The sequence below is a fragment of the Loxodonta africana genome, chromosome 6 (genome assembly GCF_030014295.1).
Source record: "Loxodonta africana isolate mLoxAfr1 chromosome 6, mLoxAfr1.hap2, whole genome shotgun sequence".
Classification (NCBI taxonomy): Eukaryota; Metazoa; Chordata; class Mammalia; order Proboscidea; family Elephantidae; genus Loxodonta; species Loxodonta africana.
Window position 1 is genome coordinate 65,890,725 of NC_087347.1, and position 13,100 is coordinate 65,903,824.

The 13,100-nt window shown below is 38.2% G+C and overlaps 1 pseudogene; it reads right to left on the reverse strand.

The window, feature by feature from the left end:
* Positions 1–4,713: 4,713 nt before the first annotated feature.
* Positions 4,714–5,360, reverse strand: LOC100675727 (large ribosomal subunit protein eL15-like; annotated as a pseudogene).
* Positions 5,361–13,100: the final 7,740 nt, after the last annotated feature.

A 13,100-nucleotide genomic window follows, 5' to 3' on the forward strand; every position in this document is an offset into this window, starting at 1 on the left:
CTCTCGTTCCATCTGTGTCTCCTGACTTTGTCTTTAACTCGGATTCCATTCTTATTACTCAGCTGAATTTAGTTTCTCAACACCTGTTCCAACCTTCCTCCTGTTTGTTACCACTCCATTCCAGTACGTGACCCGATTTCCCTATATTCCAGTTGCAACCTGGGCCAACTACCCTCAGATATTCTGGAATTTCCTTTGGTCAGTATTTACAAGGTGACACCACCACAGCTCACAATCAGGCCCGAGTTAAACCCATTAGCCCTTCTGGGTCGTTAAGTATAAGTGGGATACTGCAGGATGAGAAGATGCAGCAAAGGCAAGAATCTTTAGACTCTAGGACCCACCAGTATAGTATTGGAGAATTTTTTTCCTCAATGTACGATAACTGTAGCTCTATGCTGTAACAGTGTATTAGGAAGATCAGATTGTGCTGAACCTCTGAAGTGATGAAGTTAAGTTAGAGAAAGCCTCCCAGCAATTTCAGGAAAGTAGCCATTTGTTTTAGACAGCCACAGGAGAGAGGTTATTTAGAGTACTTATGTTTGTTTTGGTAATGAAAATGTGCAGGACTCTTTTTTTAAAAAAAAGTAACCAAAATATCATTATTAAACCTAAAAAAGAAAATTCAGTAATCCAATATCCAGTTAGTATTCACATTGCTCTGATTATGATCTTATAAATGACTTTTTTTGTTCTTTACATTTTGTTTATTTGAATTGAGATACAAGTAAGCCCATGTATTGCATTTTTGGACATATTTTTATAATGTCTTTAAATCTATAGATTCTGCCTCTTTTTTTTTTTCTTAATATTTTTGTTTGTTTGTTTAAAAAAGCCAGGTAGTTTTTCTTACAGAATTCCCACAGTGTGGATTCTGCTGATTGTATCCCTGTGGTGTCCCCTAAATTTCCTGTATATTGGATGTTAGATCTAAACCCATTACCAGGCTGGTTCGGTGGTGGTGGTGTGTACTTCAGGGGTTATATGATATCAGATGGTAACTGTTTTTAAAATCTCAGCAGCCGCTGATGATCACTGCCCAAATCCATTAATTCATTAGAGATTGCATAACGGTAATACTCTAACTGTAACAAAATTTCTTCATTCATTAGTTGGAACAGTCCCATAAAGAGAAGCTTCCCACCATGAACTAATTGCTTATCCTGAGATATACAGGTAATTTAGGAAAGGCAGGATAAATGCTTGATTTCCCCCTCACTTTTATTAATTTTCACAATAATAATTTGGTTTCCTAGCATTTTCCAAAGGCACAGAATGAGGTTTTTTTTTTTTTTTTTTTTTGGTATCATTACAAACTCATAGATTTTAAACTTATTTGAATTGTTTCAATCAATCTCATCTATTGCTATTTTTACTGATACTTTGACCAGTGGGAGCCAATTTTAGTTGTCTCCTGAGTCTGTTTGACAGGATCCTGGTAGACTTTGATAGCTCTTTTGCTTTCCGTTATAGCAAGAAATTCCAGGGTGGTTGTGGACTTTTCCTGCCCTAGACTTGGAGTCATCTATTTCTCTAAGTATTCCTGGCTCTTTTTATTTAGTGACCACAAAGTGAGCACTAGGGATGCCCATAGCTACTGAATTGTTCATTGTCCATCTTCAGTGGACAGAGTCAGGAAATATGTTTGTTTATTTGTAAAGATATAATACATCATGAGTTCATGCTGGCACTTCCAATTCAAATTCAGGGCTACTGAATATTTACTAAACCTATTGACCTTTTTCTTCTTTTCTCCTGGTTCTTAATGACGCCAATGTCATTATTTGTTTGCTTTACTCTGAAGTATACGCAAAACTATCTCAGAACGATAGCAACAGTACCAACAATAATATCATTAATGAAAACAGTTTAAGACATGTTTGTAGTTCTAGGGAAGTACAGTCAAATTATTGCATTTTTATTTTATTCAAAATAGCTTCTGTATGGTTATATACTGACTGAATACACATTTACGTTTATTTATACATTTTATTTCACCTCCGATTTTTAGGGATTGCTTTATTTGTTAATTTTTTAAACATTTAAAAAGTATTTACGTGTTTTCAAAGTTAGATTGACAAAACAAATATATTCAAATAAACTTCTATCTCAGGCTTTTCCACTTTTACTCATTTCTTCCTGCCTGTCCTCTCTACCTTTTTTCCCATCCATCCCCTATATGACCATATAATTTTGGCCCAACTTGGAACACTTTCAAGAGTGAAAGGGGAATCAATTAATAATTATATCCAGAAAATAGTAAACTAAGATTGTCAAAGGCAAAGTCAAGTTGTATATTAGCCCTACCTAGGAGACACCATGTAAAAATTTTATCCTTTCACTATTAAAAATGTAAAATAATACATGTACAGAAACACATGAAAATGCCAATATTGGACTGCTTTTTAGCCTAAAATTGTCAATTTCACATGCTCAATCTAAATATTCACGCCTGTTCCTTCTTAGATAAATGATAGCATACTATCCTCATTTTTCCCCACTTTGATTTTTCACTTAACTATGTACTGGAGGAGCCCTGGTGGCACAGTAGTTATGAGCTTGGCTGCCAACCAAAAGATTGGTGGTTCAAATCCACCAGCTGCTCCTTGGAAACCTTATGAGACAGCTCTACTCTTTCCTGTCACTATGAGTTGGAATCAACTTGATGGCAATGGGTTTTAAATTTTTTTTTTTTAAGAATCTGAAGATATTCTATAGTAATATATAAAGACAGCCCACCTTCTTTTTACAATGTAGAATCTATATTATATGGATGGATCAGACTTTATTCAGTCAGTTCTTTAAAAATAGTGCTACAATCAATACTGTTGTACATAATGTCTTTCACATGGTCTATTTTAAGATAGATTCCTGGACATGGAGTCAAACAATAATGTGTACACAATTTTGCTATTTATCACCAAATTCTCTATAGGGGCTGTACTTTATGTCCTCCCACTGACAATGTATGGAGGGTCAGTGAAAAAGAGGAAAACCCTCAATGAGTTGGATTGACACAGAGGCTGCAACAATGGGCTCAAAGACAGCAATGATTTTGAGGATGGTGCAGGACTGGGCAGTGTTTCATTCTGTTGCACACAGGGTCACTATGAGTCAGAACCATCTCGTCAGTACCTAATAACAACACCTGACCATGTGTAAGTATGCCTATATTCCCACAGCCTTGCCAACAGAGTTTGGATCAAACTTTGTTATTTGTTCATTTGATATACACCAAGCTGTTTAATTTCCCTGAGACTCTGTACATGGTATGCTCTATTTTAGAGCACCTTCACCTTTTCTCTACACCTAACACATATGGGGTTGCCCTGAGTCGGGGGCTAACTCAAGGGCAGCTAACAACAAACTTCTACTCACTGGTGGACAAGATCTCTTGGGGGTGCTTCCCAGAAGGGTGGCCTGATTAAAGATGTGCACATGGAATTTGTATTGATATGCAACACCAGTAGGCCCAAATTTCTTTCTGGAACTTGGTCAAGCGACTTGTATTGGGTCTTACTTCTTGCCCCAACCTCATACAACTATTCTTTAAGATTCTAATCAAAGATTTCTTCCTCTACAAAGCGCTCCCCAACTCTCTTCTCTGTTTCCATAGCATTTGAAGATACTTCTATTGTAAAAATTATCAAAATTTATTTAACCACCTGTAAGTCAGTCTTCCCTTATTATATGGATTTCTTGAAATTAGAAACCATATGTCTTTTATTTTCCTATCACTAGTGCTCAGCTAAATCTCTAGCACAAGTAAATATTTATTTTTGAAAGAAGAGAGAAGGTATTAGCTGCTGGAAGACTTTGACAGCTACAGTGAAAAGTTATTGATCTTGAGAGAAACAGGGATCCATGAGAATTTTTTTCTTTTATATGTTGATGGATATATGTGTTTTCGGATTGAGAGAATAAATTCTATTTGAGGTAGTATTTATTTTATGGCTGAATAAAGCATTTTCCAATTTTCATATTCATATTTTTCCCACTCACTGTTTCTCTATTGCTTTTATTGTTTTAATTTAAACAGCATGTTATAAAATATATGATCTTTCAAGATTTTGTTTTGTGTGTGGATGTGTACTTTGCATATGTAACTGCTCATGTCTATTGAAAACACTCTTAAATTGAATTATACTACATATAAGTGCCATATATTTAAGCTGACCATTATAGCTATATCTATATATCTATTTTTCAGGGGCAGTTCTACTCTGCCCTATAGGGTCGCTATGAGTCGGAATCGACTCGATGGCAGTGGGTTTTTATATATCTATATGCATATATGTATGTGTGTATATATATATGCATCAGCTCTTCAGTCTTCCTTATTCATGGTCCAGCTTTCACATGCATTTGAAGCAATTGAAAACACCATGGCTTGGGTCAGGTGAACTTTAGTTCTCAAGGTGACATTTTTGTTTTTCAACACTTTCTTTTTTTTCCTCTTTTACACAATTTATTTTACACCTATTATACCACACACCTCATCTTAAACACCGACATGTAACTGCCTAACAAGATAAAGCAAAGACAAGTGTTTACCTTATTAGAAACAAGATAACACTATCACTTACTGTCTTCAAGCATTATTGCACTTTCGCTTTCAAAATTTGACAATGCATTCATGAAACAATCTGCAGACATCTACTGTTTTAACAGACAAATTAAAGAACACTTTTAAGTCGAGATTACTGTCCTAAATTGTTTATTAGGTATGAATTTTACAAACGTGTTAGCGGTAACGGTGGAGCTGGAGAGTATTGCGCAGTCTCCAAGTGGCACGGTGAGAGCCACCAATAGTGCGGTGGAACTCGTGGCCCTTCCAGAGGCCACGGCTCTTCCGGCCTGCAGACGTCAGCCAGCACATCTCCCTGTGCTTGTGGACTGGCTTAGTGATCCACTGGGTGTCAGGGTTTCTTCAGATAGCTTTACGGAATGGATCGATGAGGATAACTTCCAAGAATTTGTATGTGGAATCTTCACCAACCCAGTAAGAATTCAGGACCCTCAGAGCCCCACAGTGGCGTCCAGCTCGCGCCTCTGCAACAGACTGAAGGCTTCTGGCAAACTTCAGCTGGTTGACACCATGATTGACAGGCTTGCCAAAAGTTGCACCCTTAGGCACCGGGCGTTTGCGGCCACCCCGGCGTACATGAATCCGAGAGATGACATAACCTTGCTTGGCCTTGTACCCCAGTCTGCGCGCCTTATTGGGCCGGGTGGGGCGGGGGGGCCCTGTGCAGCCCAGAGAGCTGGCGGTACTGCCAGCAGCGGACTCGCAAGAGAAAGCGCATCACATTGGACTGCTTCTTCCTCCACAGCTCCTGGATATACCTGTATGCACCCATCTTGGCTTACCTGATGGGTGCCGCCAGACGGAAAAAAAAAAAAAAGCTGTTTTTCAACACTTTAAAGAGGGCTTTTGCGGCAGATTTGCCCAGTGCAGTGCATCTTTTGATTTCTTGACTGCTGCTTCCATGGGTATTGACTGTGGACCAAAATAAAACGAAATCCTTGACAACTTCAGTCTTTTCTCCTCTTGTCATGATGCTGTTTATTGGTCCACTTGTGAGGATTTTTGTTATCTTTATGTTGAAGTGTAATCCATTCCAAAGGCTGTGGTCTTTGATTTTCATCAGTAAGTGCTTCAAGTCCTCTTCACATTCAGCAAAGTTTCATCATCTGCATATCAAAGGTTGTTAATGAGTCTTCCTCCAATCCTGATGCCCCATTCTTCATATAGTTCAGCTTCTTGGATTATTTGCTGAGCATACAAATTGATTAAGTATGGTGAAATGATACAGGCCTGATGCACACCTTTCCTGACTTTAAGCCATGCAGCATCCCCTTGTTCCATTTGAACAACTGCCTCTTGATCTATGTACAATTTCCTCATGAGCACAATTAAGTGTTCTGGAAATCCCATTCTTGATGTTATCTGTAATTCGTTATGACTCACACGGTTGAATGCCTTTGCATAGTCAATAAAACACAAGTAAACATCTTTCTGCTATTCTCTGCTTTCAGCCAGGATCCACCTGACATCAGCAACGATATCCCTGGTTCCACGTGCTCTTCTGAATCCAGCTTGAATTTCTGACAGTTCCCTGTTGATATACTGCTGTGGCTGCTTTCGAATGATCTTCAGCAAAATTTTACTTGCGTGTGATATTAATGATATTGTTTGATAATTTCTGGATCTGGTTGGATCACTTTTCTTGGGAGTAGGCATAAATAAGGATCTTTTCTAGTCGGTTCGCCAGGTAGCAGTCTCTCAAATTTCTTGGCATAGACGAGTGAGCACTTCCAGTGCTGCACCTATTTGTTGAAACATCTCAATTGGTATTCAATTCCTGGAGCCTTGTTTTCTCCCAGTGCCTTCAGTGCAGCCTGGACTTCTTCCTTCATTACCACTGGTTCCTGATCATATGCTACCTCCTGAAATGGTTGAATGTCAACCAATTCTTTTTGGTAGAGTGACTCTGTATTCCTTCCATCTTCTTTTGATGCTTCCTGTGTTGTTTAATATTTTCCCCATAGAATCCTTCACTAGTGCAACTGGACGCTTAATTTTTTTCTTCCGTTCTTTCAGGTTGAGAAATGCCGAGTGTGTTCTTCCCTTTTGGTTTTCTATCTCCAGGCCTTTCCACATGTCATTATAATACTTTATCTTCTCGACCCACCCTTTGAAATCTTCTGTTCATTTCTTTTACTTCATCATTTCTTCCCTTTGCTTTAGCTGCTTGACATTCAAGGCAAGTTTCAGAGTCTCTTCTGACATCCATTTTGGTCTTTTCCTTCTTTCTTGTCTTTTTAATGACCTCTCGCTTTCTTCATGGATGATGTCCTTGATGTCATTCCACAACTCGTCTGCTCTTCAGTCATTAGGGTTCAACACATCAAATCTATGCTTGAGATGGTCTCTAAATTCAGGTGGGATATACTCAAGGTTGTACTTTGGCTCTCATGGACTTCTAATTTTCTTCAGTTTCAACTTGAAGTTACATGTGAGCAATTGATGGTCTGTTCCACAGTCAGTTCCTGGCCTTGTTCTGACTGGTGAGCTTTTCCATTGTCTCCTTCCATAGATGTAGTCGATTTGATTCCTGTGTATTTCATCTAGTGAGATCCATGTGTATAGTCATCACTTATGTGGGTGAAAAAAGATATCCGCAATGAAGAAGTCGTTGGTCTTGCAAAATTCTATCATGCGATCTCTGGCTTCATTTCCATCACCAAGGTAATATTTCCCAACTATAAATCCTTCTTTATCTCCAACTTTCACATTGCAATCACCAGTAATTATCAATGCATCCTGATTGCATGTTTTGATCAATTTCAGACTGCAAAAGTGGGTAAAAGTCTTCAACTTCTTCATCTTTGGCCTTAGTGGTTGGTTGGTAAATTTGAATAATAGTTGTATTAACAGGTCTTTCGTGTAGGCCTATGAATGTTACCCCATCACTGACAGCATTGTACTTCAGGATAGATTTTGAAATGTTCTTTTTGTTGATGAATGCAATGCCATCCCTCTTCAATTTGTCATTCTCAGTATGATAGGCCATATGATTGTCCGATTCAAAATGGTCAATGCCAGTTAACTTCTGCTCACTAATGCCTAGGATATTGATGTTTATGGGTTCCATTTCATTTTTCCACTGCAGGCTTTCTTTTTTTGTGCATTGTGTGTGTGCTTTAGGTGAATGTTTACAGCTCAAGTTAGTTTCTCATACAAAAATTTAGACACACATTGTTATGTGACCCTAATTGCTATCCCTATAACATGACTACACATTTCTCCTTTCCATCCTGGATTCCTAGTATCCATTCAACCAGCTTCTATCCCTTTCTGCCTTCTCAACTCTCCTCCAGGCAGGAGCTGCCTGTTTAGTCTCATGTATCTACTTCAACTAGGAAATACACTCTTTGTGAGTATCATTTTATGTCTTATAGTCCAGTCTATTATTTGTCTGAAGAGTTGGCTTCAGGAATGATTTTAGTTCTGGGTTAACAGAGAGTCCGGGGCCCATGTCTTCTGGGGTTCCTTCAGTCTCATTCAGACCATTAAGTCTGGTCTTTTTATTACAACGTGAGTTCTGCATCCCACTTTTCTCCTGCTCTGTCAGGGACTTTCTGTTGTGTTCCCTGTCAGGGCAGTCATTGGTGGTAGCTGGGCACCAACTAGTTCTTCTGGTCTTAGGCTGATGGAGTCTCTGGTTTATGTGGCCCCTTTTCTCTCTTGGGCTAATATTTTCCTTGCGTCTTTGATGTTCTCCATTCTCCTTAGCTGCATATGGTTTAGAACCAATTGATGCATCTTAGATGGCTGGTTCCTAGCTTCTAAGATGCCAGATGCCTCTTACCAAATTGGGATGCAGAACATTTTCTTAATAAACTTTGTTATGCCAATAGACCTATGTTGCCTGAAACCATGGTCCCCAGACCCCTGCCCCTGCTACACTATCCCTTTAAGTATTTGGTTGTGTTCAGGAAACTTCTTAGCTTTTGGTTTAGTCCAGTAGCACTCACTTCCCCTGTAATGTGTTGTTCTTCCCTTCACCTAAAATAACTCTTGTCTACTATCTAGTTAATGAATTCCCTTCCTACCCTCTTAATCATCAAAGAATGTTTTCTTCTGTGTTTAAACCTTTTCTTGAGTTCTTATAATAGTGGTCTCATACAATATTTGTCCTTTTGCAACTAATTTCACTCAGCATAATACCTCCCAAATTCATCCACGTTATGAGATGTTTCGAGGATTCATCATTGTTCTTTATCATTGTGTAGTATTTGGTTGTGTTATGTGAATATACCATAATTTGTTTATCCATTTGTCCATTGATGGGCACCTAGGTGGTTTCCATGTTTTTTGTTATTGTGAACAGTGCTGCAATGAACATGGGTGTGCATGTATGTACTCATGTGAAGGCTCTAATGACTCTAGGTTATATTCCAAGGAGTGGGATTACTGGATCATATAGTACTTCTATTTGTAGTTTTTTAAGGAATTACCAAATTGATTTCCAAAGTGGTTGTACCATTTGACATTCCCACCAGCAGCGTATAAGTGTTCCAGTCTCTCCACAAACTCTCCAACATTTATTATTTCGTGTTTTTTGGATTAATGCTAGCCTTGTTGGGGTGAGATGGAATCTCATTGTAGTTTTGATCTGCATTTCTCTAATGGCTAATGAGAGTGAGCATTTTCCCATGTGCTCGTTCTAGTAGTTTTCTTGTGGGTTCTTTGGGGTTTTCTGAGTATAAGATCATATCATCTGCAAATAGGGATACTTTCATTTCTTCCTTACCATTTGGATGCCCTTTATTTCTTTTTCTAGCCTAATAGCTCTGGCTAGAACCTCCAGCACAGTGTTGAATAAGAGTGGTGATAAAGAGCATCTTTGTTTGGTTCCTGTTCTTAAGGGGAATACTTTCAGACTCTCTTCGTTTGGGATGATGTTGGCTGTTGGCTTTGTAGAAATGCCCTTTATTATGTCAAAGAATTTCCCTTCTATTGCTATTTTGCTAAGAGTTTTTTTTATCATGAATGCCTGTTGGACTTTGTCAAATGCCTTTTCTGCATGGATTGATAAGATCATGTGGTTCTTGTCTTTTGTTTTATTTATGTGATGGATTATATTGGGTGTTCACACCTGGTATGAATCCCACTTGGTCACGATGAATTATTTTTTTGATATGTTGTTGAATTCTATTGGCTAGAATTTTTGTTGAGGATTTTTGCATCTATGTTCATGAGGGATTTTGGTCTGTAATTTCCTTTTTTTGTGGTATCTTTACCTGGTTTTGGTATCAGGTTTATGCTGGCTTCATAGAATGTGTTTGGGGGTATTCCATTCTTTTCTAGTCTCTGAAATACCTTTAGTAGTAGTGGTGTTAACTCTTCTGCGAAAGTTTGGTAGAATTCTCCAGCCACTCCTGTTCTTATCTGATTGTTGTTTGCTTGATATAATTTTTTCCATCCTTCGAGTTTTAGCTTGTTTGTGTTTTTAAGTCTAAGATGTGTCTTCTGTAGGCAGCATATAGATGGATTGTGTGTGTGTGTGTTTTATCCATTCTGCAACTCTCCGTCTCTTTATCAGTACATTCAGTCCATTTACATTTAGAGTAATTATTGATAGCTATGAGTTTTTTTTTTATGAGTTTAGTGCTGTGATTTTGATGTATTTTTTTGTGTTGTTGACAGCTATTTTGTTCCACTTAATTTTCTGCTGAGTCATTTTCTTTTCATCTTTTTCACCGTTGATTTTGTATTTGCTGGGTCTTATGTTTTTCTTGTTTTTTTATTTTGATGTGTAAGAGTGTTAGTTTCCTGCGTGGTTACCTGAATATTCCTATTTTTCTAAGTTTAAACTAATCTTTTATTTCTTTATATCACCTTGACTTTGTCTCCATATAAAAAAAATCTATGAATACATTTTTTAGTCCCTCTTTTTTGTTTTAATGTTGTCATCTTTTACATATTGATGTCTCTGTTTCCTTATTTTCAGTGTTTTAGCTTTGATTTATTTTTGTGACTTCCCTGTCTGTGTTGATATCTGGTTGCTCTGTCTTTTGTTCTAGTCTTGGGTTGTTATCTGATGTTATTGATTTTCTAACCAGAGGACTCCCTTTAGTGTTTCTTGTAATTTTGGTTTGGATTTTACAAATTCCCTAATCTTCTGTTTATCTGGAGATGTCCTAATTTTGCCATCATATTTCAGAGGCTGTTTTGCTGGATATATAATTCTTGGCTGGCAATATTTTTCCTTCAAGGCTTTGTATATGTCATCCCGTTGCCTTCTTGCCTGCATGGTTTCTGCTGAGTAGTCTGAGCTTATTCTTATTGACTCTCCTTTGTTGGTGACTTTTCTTTTATCCCTAATTGCTGTTTAAATTCTCTTTTTATCTTTGGTTTTGGCAAGTTTGATTATAATATGCCTTCGTGACTTTCTTTTGGGATCTACCGTGTGTGATGTTTGATGAGCTTCTTGGATAAATATCTTCTTGTGTGTCATGATATCAGGGAAGTTTTCTGCCAACAAATCTTCAACAATTCTCCCTGTATTCTCTGTTATTCCCCCCTGTTCTGGTACTCCAATCACTTGTAGGTTATTCCTCTTGATAGAAAAAGAGTCCCACATAATTCTTAGGGTTTCTTCCTTTTTAAAAAAATTCTTTTATCTGATTTTTCCTCAAATAATTTGGTGTCAATTGCTTTATCTTCAATCTCACTAATTCTGACTCTCATTGCCTCAATTCTGCTCCTATGACTTTCTAATGAGTTGTCTAATTCTGAAATTTTATTATTATTCTTTTGTATTTCTGTTTGCTGTCTCTCTATGGATTCTTGCCACCTGTTAAATTTGTCATGATGCTCTTGTATAATCTTCTTAAGTTCCTCTATTGCTTTGTCTGTGTGTTCCTTGGCTTGTTCCGTGTTTTGCCTGATTTCCTTCCTGTTCTCTTGAAGAGTTCTGTATATTAGTCTTTTGAATTCTACCTCTGGTAATTCCAAGAAGTTTTCCGCCTCTGGAAGGTTTCTTGTGTCTTTGTTTTGGTGGCTTGCTGAAGCCATGTTGATCTGCCTGTTTATGTGATTTGATATTGACTGTTGTCTCTAAGCCATCGATAAGTTATTGTATTTATTTATTTTATGTTTGCTTACTGTGTCTTAGCTTCGTGTTTTGTTTTGTTTTGATATGTCCAAATAGGCTGGTCATGTTAGCTAGTTTGATTATTGGCATTTTTGAAGATTTCACATCCTGTCTCCAGGTGGCTAGAGTTGTTACTAGGTATGTGAGCCCAGCAGTCCCTTCACTTTTCTTGTATCATTCAGTTCAGGTGTCCAGGTAGTCAGTCACCAAGTGTGTAGTGTGGGCTATCACCTACAGTCCTAGATGATAAGGAGTGATTGGTGTAGGCACATGTATCTGGCTGCAGTAGGGGGTCATGCACTAATCAAGGCAGGGAGTTGACTGCTTGCTGCCCCTGAGTGTCTGTGTAGAAGGTATTTCCCTGTTCCCTACAGCACATAGGTAAGTGGGTTTTGCAGCTGGACTACAGGCACCCAATACTGTTGGCTGTAAGGACTGGGAGTTACCACTTATTCTTAGACCCCTGTTGCGGGTGGCTCTGTGGAGTGGGTAGAGCCACCAGTCCTAAGGCCCCTGGTGTGGGTAAGTGAGGGCCCCGCTTGATGGGCAGGGCAGTGTCAAATGTCACAAATCTGCCACTTCCCATTATAGCAGATACAAATGAGAACAGGCTTCAGTAATCTGAGTTGGGTAGAGGCCAGATTACTCCAGGTTTTGTAAACCAGAGTAAGAAGTTTCGATTTAACTTTAAATATAATATCAAGAGTTTTCAAATTTATTCTAAGTGAAACTGGGACATGGCATGAATAAATTATGTTATAAAAGAATATTCTATTTGCTGTGTGGAGAATGGCTTAGGAGGACACTGTAAATGGAACCTGGGAGAGCAGTTAGGAAGCTGTAGGTGGTGGCTAGGGCAGGGGTAGAGACAGTGGATACAGAGAGAAGTGGATGGATTTAAAATATATATAGGGGATGGAACTATCAGAACTTGCTGACAGATTGAACGCGGAAAGTGAAGACAAGGGAAAACTGAGGGATAATTCCCAGCTCTCTGGCTTAAACAGCTGGGTGGATAGTGATGGCATTTACTGAGATGGGGAAGAGGAAGAAGGGCAAATTTGAAGGGGAAATCAAGAGCTTCACTTTTGGATATGTGAAATCTGAGATGCTTTTGAGACATCTAATGTCAACGGTCTATAGGATTTTAAACTCAGAGAAGAGATGTGAGCCCGAGATAAAAATTGGAAGCTAGCTATCACCATGTAGAGAATAAATAAGGTGACCTAGGGAGACAATGTAGGTAGGGAAGAGAAGAGTGGGCAAGGAATAACATTTGTGCTACAAAAGGTCCCTATTACCTGAAATGTAATATTTCAGAAGATATCTGTGTCCATGCATTACATAATTATGTTATAATAAGCTTGATTGTATTAGCAAAATATTTAGTACTGGCAAATGAACAAGTAAAAATGTGAGAAGGAAAAGTATCTT